General features: G+C 49.8%; 1 protein-coding gene across 4 annotated transcripts in view; it reads right to left on the bottom strand.

Moving 5' to 3' along the window:
* The window catches only part of CEP295 (centrosomal protein 295), a 721,329-nt gene that overhangs the window by 630,391 nt on the left and 70,365 nt on the right, over positions 1 to 20,573 (bottom strand). The window lies entirely within an intron of this gene.

A 20,573-nucleotide genomic window follows, 5' to 3' on the forward strand; every position in this document is an offset into this window, starting at 1 on the left:
AGATCAGAAGTCAGCTGTATTCTTCAGACATAAGGTACTTGTTAACTAAAGGGGTAATTACCTTTTTGGTGGTCTGTTGCTGGTCTGTCTCAGTGGAGATTTGCAGTAGCTGCTTTTTCTGCAGAGTTGCTTGCAGCTTTGTTTTCACAAGCCGTATAGCTTGTGGCCCAACAGCGATTCTTTTCTACAACCTCCTAACAGTGTGAAAGACTTTTGTGCCATCTACAAGGAGTGCCTCAGCTCCCCTAGACATTCTCAATTGACATTGGCTGTCCTGGCTCCCTGCATACTCTTCTGACCCACTGACCCTGGGTTTAACTGTCCCTCACAGGTGGTACATAATTTACTTGTATTGCTGGGAAAGGTGTGTTAGTGTTATCCCAAAAAAGGAACTTGCTTAACTTAAATCTGAGGAAGTGGTTTTTGAAGTGCATTTTATGGTTGCATTTGGCCCTTTCCAAAAAAGGCTCATTTTAGAACCGACTTAAATTAATAAAGAATTATTTTAACAAGAAACTGAGTAGAAGCGCTATTTGAATACTTGTCACTGAATCTCTAGATTACATCATTACAGCTCACATTGACCCCTCTTGAGGCAAGTCTGGCTGCTCAGTCACTCCACCAACTCATGTAGTACAGACCTAGAAAAATGTTGGGTTACCTATTGCCAAGAGGACAAGGCTGGTGTAGTCTCCCACAGGGTTACTACAAACAATCTGGCCCAACACAGTGCTGTTTGCTAAGCGTTGAAACCGCAAAGTGCTGCTGAACCAAAAAGAGCCCATAGCTGCAGACGATCTCCCAAGTATCGCCGCAGGAGCCCTCCAGACGTCTTCCCTCTTATCCCCACAACTGAGGCTCATGAACAAGGGTCTGCAACACTGTAGCAAGACAGAATCCAGATGGACCACTCTTCTTTAAGCCAGAGGTACCCTTTAGGCTTGCTGTACTTACCTTATTGCCTTTTAGGTGTGCTCTTCTCAGTTGGGAATTGCATTGGCTTACCTTTTAGAATCCATTTCAACTCTCTTTACACAGGCTTAACAGCTTGCGGCTCTAGAAGTGATTTTTCTAACGACTCTCTAACTTTGTGCAAGTCATTGATCTAAGAAGTGCATCAGATCCATAGACTGTGTCCCAAATGATTTTGGCTGTCCTAGCTCCCTGAAGACTCTTCTAGTCAATTGACCTTGATACTGTTTGCCCCTCAGATGGTTGCTTGTTGGATACGGTTACTGCTGGGAAATACTTCTCTAGATTTTATTGGAAGATGAAATTGTCCACATATACATATACATATACTGAGAACCTGTTTAACCTTTTCCTTCCTTAAACCTTTCCTTTCTGCAACCTCAGAATCTGCAAAGTATACTAGTGAGATGAACAAGTTACTTTCTTACCTGGTTACGTTCTTTCGATGGGATGGTCCGACAACGTATTCCATATCTATGACATGTAATCACCACAGTTGTGCTGCTTCGGAAACTTTTTTCGGCGTCTGCGTCCTGCGTCGATGCGCTGTCGTCGAGGGCCTCGTCCGACGTCATCCGATGTGATAAGTAGGACGCATGACACCCGTAGCCTCAGTTGTAGTTTTTTCCCCCAGAACATGTGACACTAGTCAACTGCCAGTCAGACACAAAGCCTTGCGGAACGTAAGCTGCAATCGCTAAAGAAATTCTGCAGCGGGGAAGGCAGGGCGGGAGCGATATGGAATACGTCGGACCATCCCATCGAAAGAACGTTACCAGGTAAGAAAGTAACTTGTTCTTCGAGGGGATTGGGTCCTCCGACGTATTCCATATCTATGACAGACTCCCAAAGCAGTACCAGAGCAAGGAGGAGGGAAAGAATTTAGAATCAAGATTTAGAATAGCCAATCAAATAGCAGAGCAAAGGACCGCCTTGCCAAAGGCCAGATCCTGTGCTCAGATGGAATCGAGGGAATAGTGACGTACAAATGTATGTACTGAAGCCCAGGTGGCTGCATCACAGATGTTGCGAATAGGAACACCCCTCTGCAGGGCAGTAGATGCAGCCACACCCCTGGTAGAATGGGCCCGCAAGCCAGCCGGTGGGTCCTTACCCACCAAGCGGTAACACTCCGAGATGGCTAAAATAATCCAGCGAGAAAGTCTGTTTCGTCACAGCTTGCCCCAAACGCTTTCCAGCGTAACCAATAAAGAGTTGATCGTCCACTCTGACCCGGGACATGCGTGAAACATAAAAGCTTAAAGCTCTCCTAGGATCAAGCCTATGGAGCCTCTCCTCTTCCTTACAGGATGCGGAGGAGGATAGAATGCCGGAAGAACAACCTTCTGGGCCAAATGAAATTCCGTCACTACCTTTGGAAGAAAAGAAGGACGAACTCTAAGGACAACCCTGTCCTTGTGAAATACAGTGAAGGGTGGCTTAACTGAAAGTGCCTGTAACTCACTCACTCTGCGAGCGGAAGTAACCGCAACTAAAAACACAGTTTTCAGAGTGAACAGCCTCAAAGGGCAAGAATGTAAAGGCTCAAACGGAGCACCCATAAGAAACTTAAGAACAAGGTTTAAATCCCAACCGGGCACCAGGAAAGGTGACGGAGGGAACACATTAGTGAGCCCTTTCAGAAACTGTGAAATTAAAGGGATTTTAAAGTAAGAACACTCTTCAGACGAGCGCTTAAAGATGGACAGCGCCTCCAGGTAACTTTTAATGGTACCCACTTGCAAGCCCCTGTGGGCCAAAGAAAGTAAAAAGGACAGAACCATGGGGATGTCACATGCAAAAGGATCCACATTCTGAACTCTGCACCAGTCGCAGAACTTACGCCAACGGCACAGAGACTTTGTTGCTGGCCTTTGGGCCGAAAGCAACACCTCCATCACGTCTTCAAGGAGGTCCCAATCCCTATACCTCAACCTTTCAGAAGCCAAGCGTGAATGTTGAGGGATCTGACCTCTGGATGGAGAACCTGACCCCCCACCCGTGAGAGCAGATCGTCTCGGTAGGGAAGACGACGCGGAGGGCAGATGGACAAGTCAAGAAGGTCCAGGTACCACGTCTTCCGAGCCCACGCCGGAGCAATGAGGATCATCCGGGAACCGAACTTCCGTAACCTCCGCAGCACTTGCGGGATGACGGGGACTGGAGGAAACGCGTACAGCAGCGGGAATGCCCACTCCACCACGAACGCGTCTCCTAAGGCTCCTTTTGGAGGAAATTCCCACGAGCAAAACCTTTCGCACTTCCGGTTGACACTGGAGGCGAAGAGATCCACTTGAGGGGGTCCCCCAAAGGGCGAATAACTCCAGGAGAATCTCCCGAGCCAACTCCCACTCGTGAGAGATGGTGCTCTGCCTGCTCAGAGCGTCCGCCGTCACGTTTTCATCTCCGGCCAGATGAACTGCCGAGATCAAAACTTCCTGCTGGATGGCCCAGAACTCGAGCTGCATCGCCTCCCTGCACAGAGGAAGGGACCCTGCCCCCCCTTTTTGTTGAGGTAGTGCATGGCCACTGTGTTGTCCGTCAGGATCAGGACACTCTTTCCTCGCACAGTCGGCAGAAAAGCCTTCAGGGCTAGCCTGACGGCCCTCAGCTCCAACAGATTGATATGGAGTCTGGACTCCGACGGAGACCAACGACCGCTGACCGTCAGCCCGTTGGCATGAGCTCCCCATCCCGTGAGGGATGCATCCGTCATGATCGTCACCTCCGGCCAGGGAAGCCAAAATGGAGCCCCCTTCATCAAGTTGCCTTCGACGGCCCACCACAGAAGGTCCCGGGCGACAGAGGGCGGCACCTGAACCGGGTCCGACATCCTGCCAGAGGACTGCGACCATTGCGTCTTGAGTGCCCACTGCAAAGATCTCATCCGCAGGCGAGCCTCTGGCACCAGAAGAATGCAGGATGCCATGAGGCCGAGCAACCTCAAGAACTCGAACGCTGGGAGCGTCTGGGCATGCTGAAACTTGTGCACCATCTGCTGAATGTGAAGAGCCCTCACCTGGGGAGGAAAACACTGCCCCAGGGAAGTGTAGAGCACTGCTCCGATGTACTGGAGCCGCTGTGTTGGCGTCAAATGGGACTTCTTTAAATTGGAGGGAGAAGCCCAGCCTTTGAAGGGAGTGGCAGGTGACGGACAGATGATCCAGGACTTGCTCGGGAGAGCTCCCCCTGATCAGCCAATCATCCAGGTAGGGGTAGACTTGAATCCCCCTTGCCTGAGATGCGCTGCCACCACCACCATGAGCTTGGTGAAAACCCTCGGGGCGGAGGTCAATCCGAACGGCAGGACCCGAAACTGAAAGTGCGAGTCGCCAACCGCGAACCTCAGGCACTTCTTGTGCTTGGGATGGATCGGCACATGGAAGTAAGCATCCTTGAGGTCGAGTGACACCAACCAGTCCTGAAGCTGAAGAGCCTGGAGGACTTGAGAGAGAGTAACCATCTTGAACTTGTCCTTCCTGAGGAGTTTGTTCAAACCGCGCAAGTCCATGATGGGTCTCAATCCCCCGTCTTTCTTCGGAATCAAAAAAGAAGGGGAATACCATCCCTTGTTCCTCTCCGCTACAGGCACCAGTTCTATGGCCCCTTTCTCCAGCAGGGCTTGAATTTCCTGCGCAAGGAGCGTATCCGGACTCTGCAAAGAGAGGTTCCCCGGTGGATTGCCGCGAGGCCTGTGCCGAAAGGGAAGACAGTAGCCGTGGGTTATGATCTCCAGAACCCACACATCTGAAGTAATGGCTTGCCACTCTACAAGATGCTGCGCCAGCCTTCCCCCAACCGGCGAACCATGGGACATGGCCTCATGACTGAATGGGAGCGGCTGCAGCGTTACCCGAGGGCAAAGAGGCAACTGCCTGAGCGGCCTTGGCACCACGGGTACCCTGTTGTCCACCTTTGGTACCCCTGCGTTGGCCTCTTTGACTGCCAGCTCCTCTCGCTTTACTGAAGGAGTAACAGCGAAAGGAACCACCGCTCCACTGCTGTCCCCTAGGACGAAAAGGCAGAGGTTGGCGAACTGCAGCGCCCAATGACTTCGCTGCAGCTTTTGAGGTCTGCAACCTCTCAAGGCTCTCGTCAGCCTTGCTGCCAAAAAGGTGTTCACCGTCAAAGGGCATGTTGAGGAGCCGGGACTGCACATCAGGAGCAAACCCCGACTTCCGCAACCAGGCAAACCTGCGTATTACGGTGCTCGCCGCCATGGACCTACTGACGCATTCAGCTAAGTCCAAACCCGACTGAACGGACGGACACATGGCATCCTTACAATCCTGGACCATAGCAAGGAAACCATCCCGTTCGTCCCCTTCGGGGAATATGTTCAGCCGCTAATGCAACACAGTTCCACAGAGTGTGTGTGAAACGAGACAAGGCACAAATTGAGTTGGCCGCCTGAAGCGCCATACCACCAGAAGAAAACACTTTCTTCGCCCAGCCATCAAAACGTTTGTCGTCCCTATCAGGAGGGATGGTAGGGTACGACGCCTGCTTTGCCGGGGCCGTGGCCGCCTGCACCACCAAACTCTCCGGAGTGGGGTGCCTGGTCAAGTAGCAGGGGTCGCTACTGGCTGGACGGTATTTTCGCGACAAGGATCTGCCCACCGCCGGGAGACTCTCCGGAGCAGTCCAAGCCACCGCCACCCTTCTCTGTAAAGCCATATGGAACGCAGTACCGGATCAGTTGGGGGACGAACATCAAGGATGTCCGTCAGATCATCCTGCACAAACTCCCCTGGGGGAGCAGACCATCCCAAGTACTCAGAAACCCTAGCCATAAGGTGCCGGTACGAGGAATCGGCATGAGAGCCAGGCTCAGGCCTACAAAACTCCACCTCCGGAGAGGTGTCCAGTCCACTGGCATCATGCAGTGACTGTCTCAAATCGTCAAACTGACTATGGCCCGAGACAATTTCACCTGGAACCTGGCTAGGAACCAGGCCATCAGAATCCTCATCCGCCTCTGAAATATAGTCCAGGTGGCGAAAAGAAGGCACCCGAGAGTGCTTGCTCTTAACCAGAGCCTTCCTAGGGGGTTCTCCCGTGCCACGGGGTACCTCCGACACGAAAGGCGTCGAGTGAATTGGCGTCGAGAGAACCGGCATCGGCACCGAGAGGATCGGCGTCGAGGAAATCGGCGTCGACGTCAGATGCAGCGCCGCCAGCATCGGCGGCGACACAGCCCTCGAAGTCGGAGCCCCGAGCGTGTCCCTCGACGACCCGAGCGTCGACGGCTTCGACGACTTCCTCAGAGCCGGAGCCTCGAGAAAGCATGTCGACGCCCTCGACGCCTCAGACGTCGATGTCCTCCTCGAAGACCTCACAGGTGCATGCGGTCTCGAACGCGCGAGGACCGGGACCTGGAACGGGTACGGCGAGAACGAGTCTCCTTGTCCGAACGGGACCTCTCCCGTGACTCGTGCCGACCACTCTTGCGAGCGGTGTCTTTTGACCTCTCACGACCGACCCCACTCGGGGGCGCGGACGGCTTAGTACCCTGCGACACAAGAATCGCCAGCATTTTCTTCCCGAAGGAAGCCCATTCCTCCGGCATCGCACGGCTGGTGGGGTAAGCGGCGTGCCGGGCAGAGTCCTCCGAAGAGGACCTGGAAGACGACTGGTGTCAGGGCTTCCGAGAACGCCTCGAAGAGGCTGATGAGTGGAGAGACCGACTCCTAGAAGGAGACCCACGAGACTTCCGACGATGACGCGGAGAGTCACCCCTCGAATCATCCGTCGAAAGCCCTGCAAACCTCGACTTCCTGGGCTTGGACACCCGACCTACCGACAACTTCTTCTTACGTTCGCGTAAGGCTTTGGACGTGAGCGACTGGCAGTCGATAGAGTCATCCGTGTCGTGGGCCTCCCCGAGGCACCAGAGGCAGGCGTTGTGCGAGTCCGTCACCGACATCTTGGACCCACACTCCCCGCACTTCTTGAAACCCGGACGCGGGGTCGAAGACGAAGTAGAAGACATCTTCACACGAAGGATTTTCACAAAACTAACAGGTTCGAAGAACCGAGAAGAACAGAACTCCAAAGAGTCAAGGCGTTAACCGAGAATCACGAAGCAACATGTTCGCGGAAAAAAATGGAACTGAGGCTACGGGCGTCGTGCGTCCTACTTATCACATCGGATGACGTCGGACGAGGCCCTCGACGACGGCGCATCGACGCAGGACGCAGACGCCGAAAAAAGTTTCCGAAGCAGCACATCTGTGGTGATTACATGTCATAGATATGGAATACGTCAGAGGACCCAATCCCCTCGAAATATAAATGCCATTACTGTGCTTGTGAGTGAAGTCACCTTAGGGTGTAGGAATTGTGTAAGAAGCATATCCAAAGATCATCCAACTTGCTTTTGATTCTGAAAAGTAATTTGAAAATAGATTTACCTTCTTAAAACAAAATTGCCTTTTTAAAGAATGCTCATTTAAAAATGTATCTAATTAAATATTTATAACTGAAACCTTGAGTGTAAGTGTTACTTGGCTACTTCCATTTACGGATTTCATTTGTACAGATCTACAGCTCACATTTACCGCTCTGGAGATAAGCCTGGTTGCTCAGTCACACTACCAACTTGTGTAGTATAGGTATATACCAAAAGGTGGGTTACCTAATGGCAACCAGATAAGTCTTGTCTAGCCTCACACAGTGTGACTGCCCCAATTCTTACCCAACACTGGATGTCCACAAAGTTTTGCCAGATTCACACTTCGGAAGACAATGCATTCACAGGTGGTCGAGGTACCCCAGGTACTGGGATTCTACAGCCTTGGAAAGTCAGGGGTTACGCCAAAATAGTGTGTCTTGAGCCTAGTTGGTCCCACCAGCCTATGGGAGGAAGTTGTCTCGAAAGGGTCTTCCCAGTCGATTTGAAAATGGTGTCAGCACAGCTGCAGAGCTTCACCAGGCACTTTGCGGATCAGGGGGATGCTACTGGGATCTTCTGTTTGGGTTGGTGTCCTCCAGTGGTCGACTGCCTATAGTGCCAAAAACCTCACCGTTTATTCAAGTTCCCATTCATTCACAGACCTAAACTGTCAATCACACAACAGGGTGGTGGTCCTCCAGGAAAGCCAGCTGCCAGATTGGAACTGGTTTCACTCAGGCACGCCTAGAGACAAAGGGCAGGGATGTTTTGGGACCCTCCCTCACTTCCTGCCTTTCCAGACACTGCAGCCTGGGCGGGCTTCAGGGCTGAAGACCACCAAAGGCAAAACAAAGTACTCAAACCTGATGCAAACAACATAGTAAAAGCCCAGAAGAAACAAACAAACAATTGGAGAAAAAAAGTAGACAGGGGCCGGTTTCAGAAAAATTGTCACGCTTGAGTGCAGCACTGCAGCAGAGGCATCAGCCTGCAGATACACGTCACTAGGTAGTAAAAAAGAAACCACTGCCACCAGCCATTCAAGTGAGTTAGTGTAGCAAAATGTTACATGAGGAATGGATTAAAAGGAGTTACTATGTGACTGTTATGCTGGAAATGCATTGGAGGGACAGGGCCTCCCTGTCCTTGTCCTGTAGTCCTCTTTTTCATTGTGTTCTGTATTGTCTTCTGCCCAGGAGTCCATGTGGGACTCCTGGCAGTGCACTCTTCCTGTTTTGGTGTACAGACCCATGGGACAACCTTCTGGCACCCATGGGTGGGGGTACAACCCTGTGCCCCTAGTGTATGTTTTTGGGTGGCCCACATAGCAGGGTATGGGCTGGTGGCAGCTCCATGCTTAATTTGACAGGTGCTCTGAGTATCCTCCGTTCTGGGATACCCAGGCCCTGCCATTGGAATCCGTTGATTCCTGATGGAAAACAAGATGGCCCCTGTGGCCTCTTGCTTTCTGTTGCCCACCTTGTTTTCCAAAAGTCCTGGGAAGCCCTGACTGGCTGTTGGGTGGAAGTTCCATATATGGTGTTGTTGTGACAGTCCAGACTTGCTGGAGCCTTTCCAGTGACTGTATGTTGTGGGTAAACCCTGTGGGTGGGACCTGGGTTGCTTCGACCTGATCTGAAAGCTGCCGAATTCGTTAGAAAGACTGATCCAAGAGGGGACCTGGTAAGGCATCCTCTTCCCGTGCTCCGAGGGACCATCGAGCACCGCTAACCTTCGCCGAAGCTCCCTGGAAGTCAGACCCTCGAAAGGCTGCCGACCCGAGATGGGACCGCTGAGGAGAACGAAGTGAAGAACCTGGACTTCGCCGCTGTCGAAGTCCATTGCCGTCGATCGGTGTTCGCAGGTTTGTGTAACCGCTGGAGGCCCGTCGAAGTTGTGTTGCCCCAAAAAAGGGGACCGCTTGACGCTGTGCCACCGACGTCCGGAGCCGCCCGCTCCTTTGCCCAAGAACAAGGGCTCCCTTGTGCGCACAGACGACCGCTTTGTCCTGCCGGAGAGAGTCAAGGCCGCCGACAAGAATCCGCTGGTGGGTTTCCCGCCACCTGAAGGCCAAAGACTTCAACGACTCGACGCCCTTGTTGGGCCACAGTTCTCCAGAAACTCTTTGCGGTCCTGAACAATCAATCGCCGAGGTGCCCCGCACACCTCATCCTCGCAGGACGTCGCCGACGAGCACCGCCTGGATCAACGTCATGGTCTCGGCACCCTCGAACTTCTCATCGACGCCAAGTTCACCTTCTCCGACGCCCCTCGATGATCCGCGACTCCTGCTTGAAAGGGGGTCACTCAAGAAAGATCCGTCAACGCTTCTTCGAAGAACTCTACTCCACCAGGTACATCCGGGGCCAGGGGGGAACATTATAGGAGAGAATAAGACTACTGAGCAATATATGGACTGGGCTTGTGCTATAGATCTTTATTTTACAGGATGCCCAGGTGGAGGGGGGGAATCTCTGCACAGAACTGTGTCTAGGTAGCTGGGCCAGTAGTTTGTTATTGTGATAGTGTACATACCTCTGAATATTAATTATATAAAGACAGTTTTCAGTAACAGTGTGTGGACATTCCTTTGTGGGGGCTTGGGGAATACACTGTACTTAAGAACCAGCCTGCATCACCTCCTGAGAAGCTAGGCCTTGATTGCTCGTCCATTGCTACTGTAATAGAGAATCTTGGCTGGGGTCCTCTGTGCATCTCCTCTACCATATAAAGAGCAGAAGTACAGACACCCCCCCCCCTCCAGTTTTTACAGTAACACCCCCAGCACTCCACATAGGGTGGTGTTTGCTGGACCCATAAAGTAAAGGTAAAACAGGGGTCATCTTACTATCCCTGGGAACAGTAGTTCACCCAAGAAAATGTAGTTAATCAGTGGCACTGCACAAAAGGTGCTGTGTCACTATGCAAAAGCAGATGCCTATGTAGTTAACCAGACTCCACAAAACATTAAGGAACAGGAAATCAGTCAGGAAAACACATGAGCGAGTGTGGGGGGGGGAGAAAAAAAAAAAGAAAAAAAAAAAAAAGTCCCACTCGCTCAGGAGTAAACATTAAAAAAATAAAATCCCTGGGGGTCTCTAAGATTAAATGGAATTGGCGCAGAAATGAACGTTCTACCTAACAGTAGGCAGCCTTTCATCCCAGCAATAATAGTGTCAACAATTAAAACCTGTAAGGGAACGAGAACTGGCAAAGGCAATGGGGTTCAGAAGAGGAGCCTTTAGCAAACCAGGACAGCCAAAGTCAATGGGACAGTTTCTGTTCTGATGCAGCTTTTCTTAGAAAAAGGTCAGTCTGAAGTGCTTTGAAAAAAATCAGAGGAGCTCAAGGGGAGCCCACTTGATGGCGCCCAAACTGGAAGGCCTGCACAGGTGAGTTGATAAAGGGGTTAAAATAGTACTTCCAAGTCAGGGAGCACTACAAACGGCAAGTCCGGTACACCCCAAGCCCCACAGTACCTTAGAATTGAAGGGGAGGTTCCAGCTGGATGCCTTCCTTATGCTGTGATGCAGACCCTTGTTCCTGGCCCTTAATCATGATAACGAAAGGGAGGATATCTGGTGGGTTTCTGCAGACGCACTCTGGAGACGGACGCGGCAGCAATAGATTTCACACGATTCAGAGGCTCTTTGTGGTTTTGGTGCCTTTTTCTCAGCGCCAAAGAGAAAACTAATAGCTCCGGTTGGAGTTTCCTCGGTCCTGGACTATGGGTGATAAATGCTTGCTTCTGGGAGGTCCTTCAAGGTGCCCACAAAGTTTTGGCCGGATTCGTTCTCTGTAGACGATTCACGTGATAGGTGTCCCCGGGCATTGAGATTCTGCAGCCTAGGAAAGTCGCAGCAAGTCGGAGGGATGGGCTAAAATCAAGCAGGTCTGGGCTAGATGGTCCCTCAAGTCCATGGGAGGAAGTCTTTCCGCACAGATCTTCCCCGTTAGGTAAGATTTTCATAGTAATGATAAATCTTCCTGACCCGTGTCAACCCCAGAACATTTTGATTCTACCAGTGGATTCTTTTTCCTGTTATCCGATTAGGCAAGATTGTGTGCAATACCCTTTGAAAGACTACAGCAACCTTGACCTACTGGCAATAGGAACCCAACCTTTGGTAAAAGTCTGAACTACACAGGTTGGTAGTGTTGCTGAGCAGCAGCAAGGCTCATCTCAAGAGGAGTCAATGTGAGCAGGAGAGTTTTTTTTTTTTTTTTTACACAGATTCACAACAACAAGTATTCAAATTAACTCTTACACTGAAGGTTAACTGAAGCACTTCTTGCAGGTAAGTAAAAGTCTTGCACAATGTTTTAGAAGTCTTTGCAGAAAAATAGAATCACTGTATGGGCACAAGCTGGGAGGCTTACGAGGGGCAAAGCTGCAAGCAACTCTACAAAAGCAACCAAGACAAGTCTCAACTGAGAACAAGCGAGGCTATACAAAAAGAGGCAAGTCTGTTAAAACAGTTTTTCTGAAGTCCAACTAAGGGCTTAGTAAAACCATTCAACTGAGGCAGTACAAGACTCCATTCTTAGTATAAGGCTGTACCACCTGAGTTCATGGTAGCGTAGACAGAGCAGGAAGGCTGGTCATAGGAGGGAGAGAGGGCTGTAGAATCATAACAAGTGAAATAGTCATAAAAATGATCCAAAGAAACACTATGTATTGTAAAAATAAAGTATTTATTACATACAGGTAGGCCCAGATACATCTAGGGGTTAAGTAAGTAATATCACATTATATGAAATCCCAATATAAAAACACAACACTATACTTGAAAGTACAAAGAACCAAGTATAGACCTTATTTGAAGTAGGTCTAGGGAAGTCAAAACCTTTTCATACACATTCATTATAGGCCAAGCCCATTCTTGGGGAGTAAAGACCAATGGTTACTTTTCACAAATACATGCAGTAATGCAAGGGCAGTAGACCCTTCAAATTGTATAATGATTTTCAGTACAAATCACATAATCAGTCAACTGGACAATATACTTTTGGTGAATAGTGAAGCACTTATTCTAGGTGCAGTAAAAACCTGTAACTACTTTTGTCATAACACACAGTTATACTAGGCAAGTAAAACATAAGGTTGGAATATACAACTATAGGTGCTTTGGCAATCAGGGAACCCTAGATTGAGATAAGCAGTAACTCTTTACTTATTTGGGATGACACACAGCTACCACAAGCTAAGTAAAACCCACATACTGTGTTTGACCTCACAATGGAGGGGGAAAGTAAAACCCAATGTTACACTTTACTGAATAGTTATTCTAGGTAGGCAACAACCTAATGCAGACTTAAGGACAGGTTAGCAGCAAGTCAGGGGAAGCAAGACCAAGTGGGGGACACATACAATTATCCTCAAAGGAGTAATCTGGTGATACCAACACTTACTTTTGGAAGATGCACAGCCTAATCACAGGAGAGTAAAATACCTTCACATCTACTTTCTATTAGGCTGGAAAACCAGTGGCTAAGGAAGAAAAGATGTTAACCATACTTTTAAAAATAGCGCATCACAGATTCAAGATCAGTAAGAACTTTTGTAACTTCACTCTTAGAATTATAGTTACCAACCAACTCTTTACAAGTAAGTAACTTTTAAAACACTTATTTTCTTTTCTAGGCAGAAATCCCAATCCCTTGAAAGTCTTTCCTTTATTCCTGGAGCATGCGTGTTTTCAGTGACGGAAGGAGGAGGGGGGGGGGGGGGGGGTGAGGTCACTGGGACTAGTGACCAACATGCAGTGTCGGAATAGGTTCTTTAGTAGCAAAAGTCAGAGTTCCTTAGGAAAACTGGGCAAACAGGTAAGTACTGTACTTTAGAATTAGTAGAGGGTCCAGGGGTTTTGCAGAAGACACCCTAGCAGGATTCTAGCAGTGGGACTGGGTGTACTGGACGATGGACCTCCCAATCACAGAAAACACCCCATAGCTACACTGAAATCCTAACAGGCTTAAGCTAAGTACATACCCAAGCCAACACAGTACCTCAGCGTTGAAGATTTGGCAGCAGGAGAACTTCAGGGTCTGCAGCCAAATACCCGGTCAGTGGATTCCTTGTCGTGGAGACTGAAAACAAGGCCTCAGAAGGAACTTGCAGCAGGGATCTATGAAGAATGCTCTATGCATGGTTTCCCCTCTCAGCTGAATACGGTTCTGCGGATTTGGCGCCTTTTCAAGGAGCACAGGAGACAGAAAATCGCGGTTGAATTCTTGTTACAAAGGTCCAGTACTCTGGTGAGGGGACTTTTAGAACTCGATTTTTGTCTATGGAGATCAAACCAGGATGCCACAAAGTTTCAGCGACATTCAGAATACGAACGACCGTGCCCCGCACAGCGGCTCGAGGTCCCAGGGTATTGCCGCAATGCATGTGATGGCTCAAAATGCAGGTCTTCTTGAATCTAGTGGGTCTCACCAGGCTCCTGGTCAGGTTAGTCTTTTTCGGAGTACCCAGATCGATTGCAAGGAAGGGCTATAGCAGGCTCTGGTCACACAGCAGGCTCTCCAGTCGCTGGAAATGGTTTCATCTGCTTTTCCTTCATCCTCTTCGGTTTCGGTTCCAGTGGTCAACTTCTCCTCAACTTCCAGGTTAGCAGTATTTATTAGGAACTACAGCACCACCTCTGCATTCTCTCCCCGCATTTTACAAGGGGTGGTCTGGTTGTCCAATCAGGACAGCCAGCCCCCCACTGGCATTTCTTCCCATTCAGGCAAGGAGAAAGAAAAAGGGCTATGGAGGTTTGGACTCCTCCCCCGCTTCCTGCCCTCACAGACAGACTGGAGCCTGGACAAGGAGTCCAGGGGACTCCCGCCGAAGATAAAACAAAAAAACAAAAAAAAAAAAATCACACGAAGGAATTTCCCGCACTGGATGTCAGGGGAAGGAACAAGAAAGGACAAAAACCACTAAAATGGTGAAAAAAGAAGACGGGGCTATTTTGGTAAAAAGAGCACCCTTGAGTGCCTGTACTGCAGCTGTGAATACAGCCCGCGTAAAGATGCACCAGCCATTGACGGTAAGCTTGTCCCTATAACAGAATTGTTACAGTTAATGTGAAAGGGGACACATGGCATCTCCCCAGCACTCCACATAAGGTTGGGTGTGATGGCTTCACAGAATAAAATGTAAAAAGGGATCCAAAGATACTTTCTAACCTTGGGAATTTTACTTCTCAAGGTTAGAAAGACGGTTTATATGATCGCGTTAGTACTCATTCTCCCCCCTCAAACCCCCAAAGATATTTCTGGACCTACATGTATTTAAATAAATCATTTATTTAAACAATACATAGTGTGTCAGTGTTTCTGTGGACTATTTGGTAAGAATTGGTGCAGTCACACTGTGTGAGACTACACAACACGTATCTGCTTGGCATTAGATTACCCACCTTTTGGTATAGGACTGTACTACACAAGTTGGTAATGTGACTGAGCATACATGCCTACCTCAAGAGGGGTAAATGCGAGCTGTACAAATGAAATCCATATTACAAGTAGCCAAGTAACACTTGCACAAGGTTTCTTGTTTTAGTTAATTATTTTAACATCAATGTTTAAATAAGCATTCTTTAAAAAAGGCAATTCATGTAACAATGTAGATCTACTTTGAAATTACTTTTCAGAATCAGAGCAAGTTAGTGGATAATCTTTGGCTATGCTTCATAAACAATTCCTACACCCCGAGGGGACTTCAATCACAAGGACAGTAACAGCATTTATATATCAAACTAGTTATACTTTGCAGATTCTGAGGTTGCAGAAAGGAAAGGTTTAAAGGAAGGAAAAGGTTAGACAGGTTCTCAGTATATGCGAGGACAACTAAATCTTCCAATGAAATCTAGACAAGCCTTTCAAGCCGTAACACTCTAAAACAAGTTATCACCTATGATGGACAAACAATATTAAAGTCAATGGGCTAGAAGAGTATACAAGGAGCCAGGACAGCCAAAGTCAATTGGAAAACAGTATATGGAGCTGAAGCACTTTTTAGAATTAAAGTCTTGCAAAGTTTAGAGAGTTTGTTAAATAAGTCACAAACTGTTAGGGTTGATTCCAACTCTCCTTTCACAGGCTACGGGTAAGCCAATGCAATTCCCAACTGAGAAAAGCTAAGCTAAAAAGGCAATGAGGTAAGCATGCCAAGTCTAAACAGTACCTCTGGTTTGAATAAGAGTGGTCCTGAGCCTCAGTCGTGGGGATAAGAGGGAGGACGTCTGCCAGAGGCAGGTTTCAGTACTGAACCCTGCCAAAGCCAAAACAAACAAACGGCTCAAACCTGGCTTGGCATGCAGAGTAAGACCCAAGAAAGACCTTGCAAACAGAAAACGTCAAAAAAAGAAGACCGGGGCCATTTTGACAAAATTGTCACCGATGGGTGCTATATTGCAGCTGAGGATTTCTGACTGCGGTAGAAAAGCACAATGATAGGAAAATTAAACCACTGCCACCAACCAATAAAAGTAGTGAAGGTAACAAAAACAAACAAAAATCAGCATCTAAAGTATTGGAACGATAAGATGATAGAAAGAGCTGGTGATCCTCGAATTAAGCTGGTGATCCTCGAATTAAGGGGTAAGAAGAAAAGTAACAATTTAAAAAGCATGCACTCAAAGTCCGTCATTTAGGAGAAACCTGGAGACAACATAGGGTCTGATGTTGCAACAATAGGTACTGAATGGGTAGTCAATGGAGCTCATGTAGTTTTCTGGAGGCACTTTGGACTCAAATATGCGACAGGTTTTATTCTCATAAAAGGGGAGAGATCGAGGCAATCTGGGATACAAACAAAGGCAACTCTTCATAAACTAATCAAGGAATGGGTCTCAAATTCAAAAGGCACCATTGTAGGAATTGACAGAAAATTGTTTTAGGAGAAATCACATCATTACACTTTTACCCGCACATTTTCTGGATAACTAATACTATACCAGGGGCGTGGCTTGGCGGCCATGCAAGCGTGAGCGAACTCTGAGAGGCTCCCACTCGATCCGGCTAATGATCCTGGAAAAAGGCCGAAATACACGTCGGAAGACCGAACGAACGCCAGGGAAAGGCATCGGAAGGCTCAGGGCGCATACGGGAGAAGACCCGAGAAAAATCGGAAGCTGGAACGAGCGAAAACGGAGAGGGAAAGATGCGTAGCGACACCAACAAAATGGCGGGCGCGCAACACTGAGACCACGACCCACGTCCTGAGACACGAAGGAGGACGCGAAGAAGGACCGGAGGTGAAGGGAGAGACCGGAGGCGACGGGGGAGGCAGCCGACCAACACACAGCTCCGGCAGAACCGGAATACCTCCCGAGCGACGTAGGTGCGGAGTACCGACTGCAGCAGGCGGAGGAAGGAGCCCGCGACGGCACTGCAAGCAGTCGCGCTGCGTGGAACTGGAGCGGGCAGAGTCACTGCGAGAAACGAGAAACGAGAGGCGGCCCACAGATCAGATCGAAGAAGAGCCCTCCCCTGCCGGCGTAGAGGTGAGCGACGGTAACGGAGACCCGGCGGAAGAAAGGGGCGCGGCAGTGACCGGGACGTCAAAGCCCGGACCCAGACCCGGACCGAGGACCAAGCGGAGCCTGCGAGGGGAGCTGCGGCCGAACTGGGACGGCGTAGAGACGAGTAGGCGCGAAGTACCAACTGCGTGGAACTGCAGCGAGAAATTAGAAGCGGCCCACAGGTCGGACTGAAGAACAGCCCTCCCCTGCCGACGCGGAGGCGAGCATCTGTAACGGAGACCCGGTAGGAGAAAGAGGCGCAGCAGCGACCGGGACGCCAAAGCCCGAACCCGGACCGAGGACTAAGCGGAGCCTGCGAGGAGAGCTGAGGCCGCACTGGGACGGCGCAGAGCCAAGAGGCGGCCGCTGACATAACGACAGGGAAGTGAACCAAAGGGGACACACACAGAAGCAGACCCCGGCCCAGCTGGCCGCCTCAGGACAATAAGTAAGAGAGCAAAATAACCCCCGAAGCAGCTCCTCAATAGAAGCACAAGCTACAAATTCAGCTGGTAAGACTGGCCGCCCGCTATAACGCCAGGACAGGGGCAGTGACCAGGGGAAGAACCGCCCCACGGTAAGATAGACCGCAAGCACCCACGGGTGTGCGAGAAGACAATACCGCAGAGAGACACGGTGGAAGGGCAAATACAGAGAGACAGAAGGAAGAAGCTCATTAGAGGCCAACACACGCAGGAAGTGTAAGTGAGAGCAAAGACCGCAAAGCAGACCCCGGGCAAGTAGGACTCCACTACAGGCCAAGACGAGCAGGTATCAACATGCCAGACAAGCCAAAGCACAAGAGAGCGGCGCCACCAGCGAGAGCACTACGACAGATGTTAGACCAACTCGAGCTCGAAGACATCTGGAGGAAGGTACATGGGGAAGAGAGGGGATACACGCATTACAGTGCCCCACATGGGACATTCACACGGATAGACTACCTTTTCACGGGCAAGGAGACACTGGGGGAATTTACTGAGGCACATATACATGCGCGAACCCTATCTGACCACGCCCCCCCTGAGAATGACATGGGAGCACACACACAGGAGAGCCCCTATACCCACGTGGAGATTAAGGGCAGAAGCGTTACTAGATGGAGGTTTCCAAGAATACATTCAAAACGTAATAGAAGATTATTTTCAGCATAACGCGGGTAGTGTGGAAAGCACGGGCACGGTATGGGAGGCCTTCAAGGTGGTGGTCAGAGGTGAGGCGATGGGGAAGATGGGAGGCCTTAGGCGAGAAACCCTAACGCAACTAGGCGAGCTGGAGAGGGAAATCGAGAGAGCTGAGGAGCAGGCGGGGGAGAGGGGAGCGGAACAGGGGAACCTCACCACCCTGCGACAACAGTGTGTAGAGACCTGGGAAAGACTAGGGCGCCTTGACTATGGGAAATATATACAGAAATTACACGCCGAAGGGGACAAGCCCAGCAGACTCCTGGCCTGGCTAACCAAACAGGATACTAAGCGGGAACCGATCAACGCAATCCAAAATAGACAGGGAGAGGTGATAAGATCCCAGGATGGTATAAATGAGGTGTTCTCGCAATTTTACGAGGATTTATACTCCAGGGTCCAGGAAGCGGAGGAGGGGGACCTGGAGGACGCCCTCGCGGAAATCAGCCTCCCACAATTGACGGAGGAACAGGCCCAAATGTTAGAAGCCCCTCTCACTGTAGAGGAACTAACAGAAGTGATTACCCGGTTACCGACAGGGAAATCTCCGGGGCCAGACGGGTTGCCAGGCGAATTTTATAAACAATACAAAAACGACATAGCCCCGAGACTGCTGGAAACATTAGAGGAAGCATATGAGAAAGGAAGACTCCCGAGAAGCATGTCAGAATCGATAATAGTCCCCATCCTTAAACCAGGAAAGCCACCCCTCGAATGCGGCTCCTACAGACCGATCTCCCTAATAAACCAAGACTCCAAGATCCTGACGGCGACATTGGCTAACCGCCTTAAAAAAGTGCTACCCACCCTGATCCACACAGATCAGACCGGGTATGTACCGGAACGAAACACGTCCTGGAATCTACGCAGACTCCATTATGTCATAGAAAGGACAAACCAAGAGGGAGGGGAGAGGGCTGTGGCTTCACTGGATGCAATCAAAGCATTCGATTCGGTGGGATGGGACTGGCTCCTGGGAACGCTCGCCCACTACGGGATTGGTCAAGGGTTCATACGATGGATTGAACTATTATACAAGGATCCGAGAGCGAGGGTCAAGACAGGTAGACAAGTTTCTAAGGAATGGGGCATAGAGCGAGGCACAAAACAGGGATGCCCCCTGTCTCCAATGTTATATATTCTGGCCCTGGAGCCGTTCGCAGTATTCCTAAGAACGGATTGCAAGGACACAGGCATAGAGATAGATGGGGAAACACATCAGATATCCATATACGCAGACGATATACTCCTGTACATACAGAACCCACGCGCCCACCTGCAGGACTTGCTGGAAGCGCTGAGCGCGTTCGGTAGGTTGTCCGGAATAGTGGTCAACAGAGAAAAATCCTCACTATTTCCCTTAGCTGGCCTACGCGCAATACCGACAGACCAATTGCCGCACCTAGGTATCGCATGGACCCCGAACACCTTTAAATACCTGGGAGTAGACATTTACCACGACACCACGGAAACACATGCAGGTAATACACTAGCAGCCTTGAACAAAATCGAAAACGCCATGAAATTTTGGCAGACCTTACCGTTGGGCATGATAGGCCGAGCGGCACTGCTGAAGATGACGGTCCTGCCCCGACTTTTATATTACTTTACAAACATCCCATATAACATACCGAGGTCCTTCTTTAAACACCTACACACCATGGCGAGAACCTTCCTGTGGGGAGAGGGGAGAAACAGGGTGGCACTAAACACACTACAAAGGAGCTACGAGTGGGGGGGCATAAAACTCCCAGATTATGAGCATTACTACTTGGCAGCACAACTCCAATTTGTGGTGCGATGGCTAGGGGAAGAAATCTCCATAGACGCAATACTTCTTGGGCCAACACTCCGGAGATACCACCTGAGAGAACTTTTATGGATAAAGGCCACCCAAGCCAAAGACCTTCCCAACATAGTTCAGCTAGGCCAAACACTATGGAAAAGAGCTTGGAAGTCACAAGGCATACGAGACCCTTGCTCAAGACATATTCCACTAGCAGGGCTAGTGGACATCCGAGTCGCCAGTTTGGCCACGTACAGAACACAATGGGAAGACAAAGGAGTATCCCAAATAGGGGATCTGTGGCGAGAAGGACAATGGGTCGAATTCCAAACCCTGGTAGATGAACAGGACATGCACAAGGGCCAATTCATCCTACACAATAGCCTAATGTGCGCAATAAAGAAAAGGTGGAACACCATGCCAGAGCCCGAGGACACCGAAGGAGCACTGGACGCATGGTATGATATTTCCGAAGGGGGGCACACCGTATCCAGACTCTATGAGCAGTTGCTGGGAACCACCAACAAAAAGACACTAAGAGTACGTATGAAATGGGAAGAGGAACTTCAACAACCCTTTGAAGAAGAGGAATGGAACAAAGTCCTCTGGTACACGAAAAGGGTCTCCAGGAACGCCAGGTTCAGGCAGCTGCAACTCTACATAGTGCACAGAGCATACCTGACTCCCAAGAGAATGTCGAGGATGGGAGATGGACAGGC

This window comes from Ambystoma mexicanum, chromosome 7q, assembly GCF_040938575.1.
Source record: "Ambystoma mexicanum isolate Mex_15411 chromosome 7q, UKY_AmexF1_1, whole genome shotgun sequence".
Lineage (NCBI taxonomy): Eukaryota > Metazoa > Chordata > Amphibia > Caudata > Ambystomatidae > Ambystoma > Ambystoma mexicanum.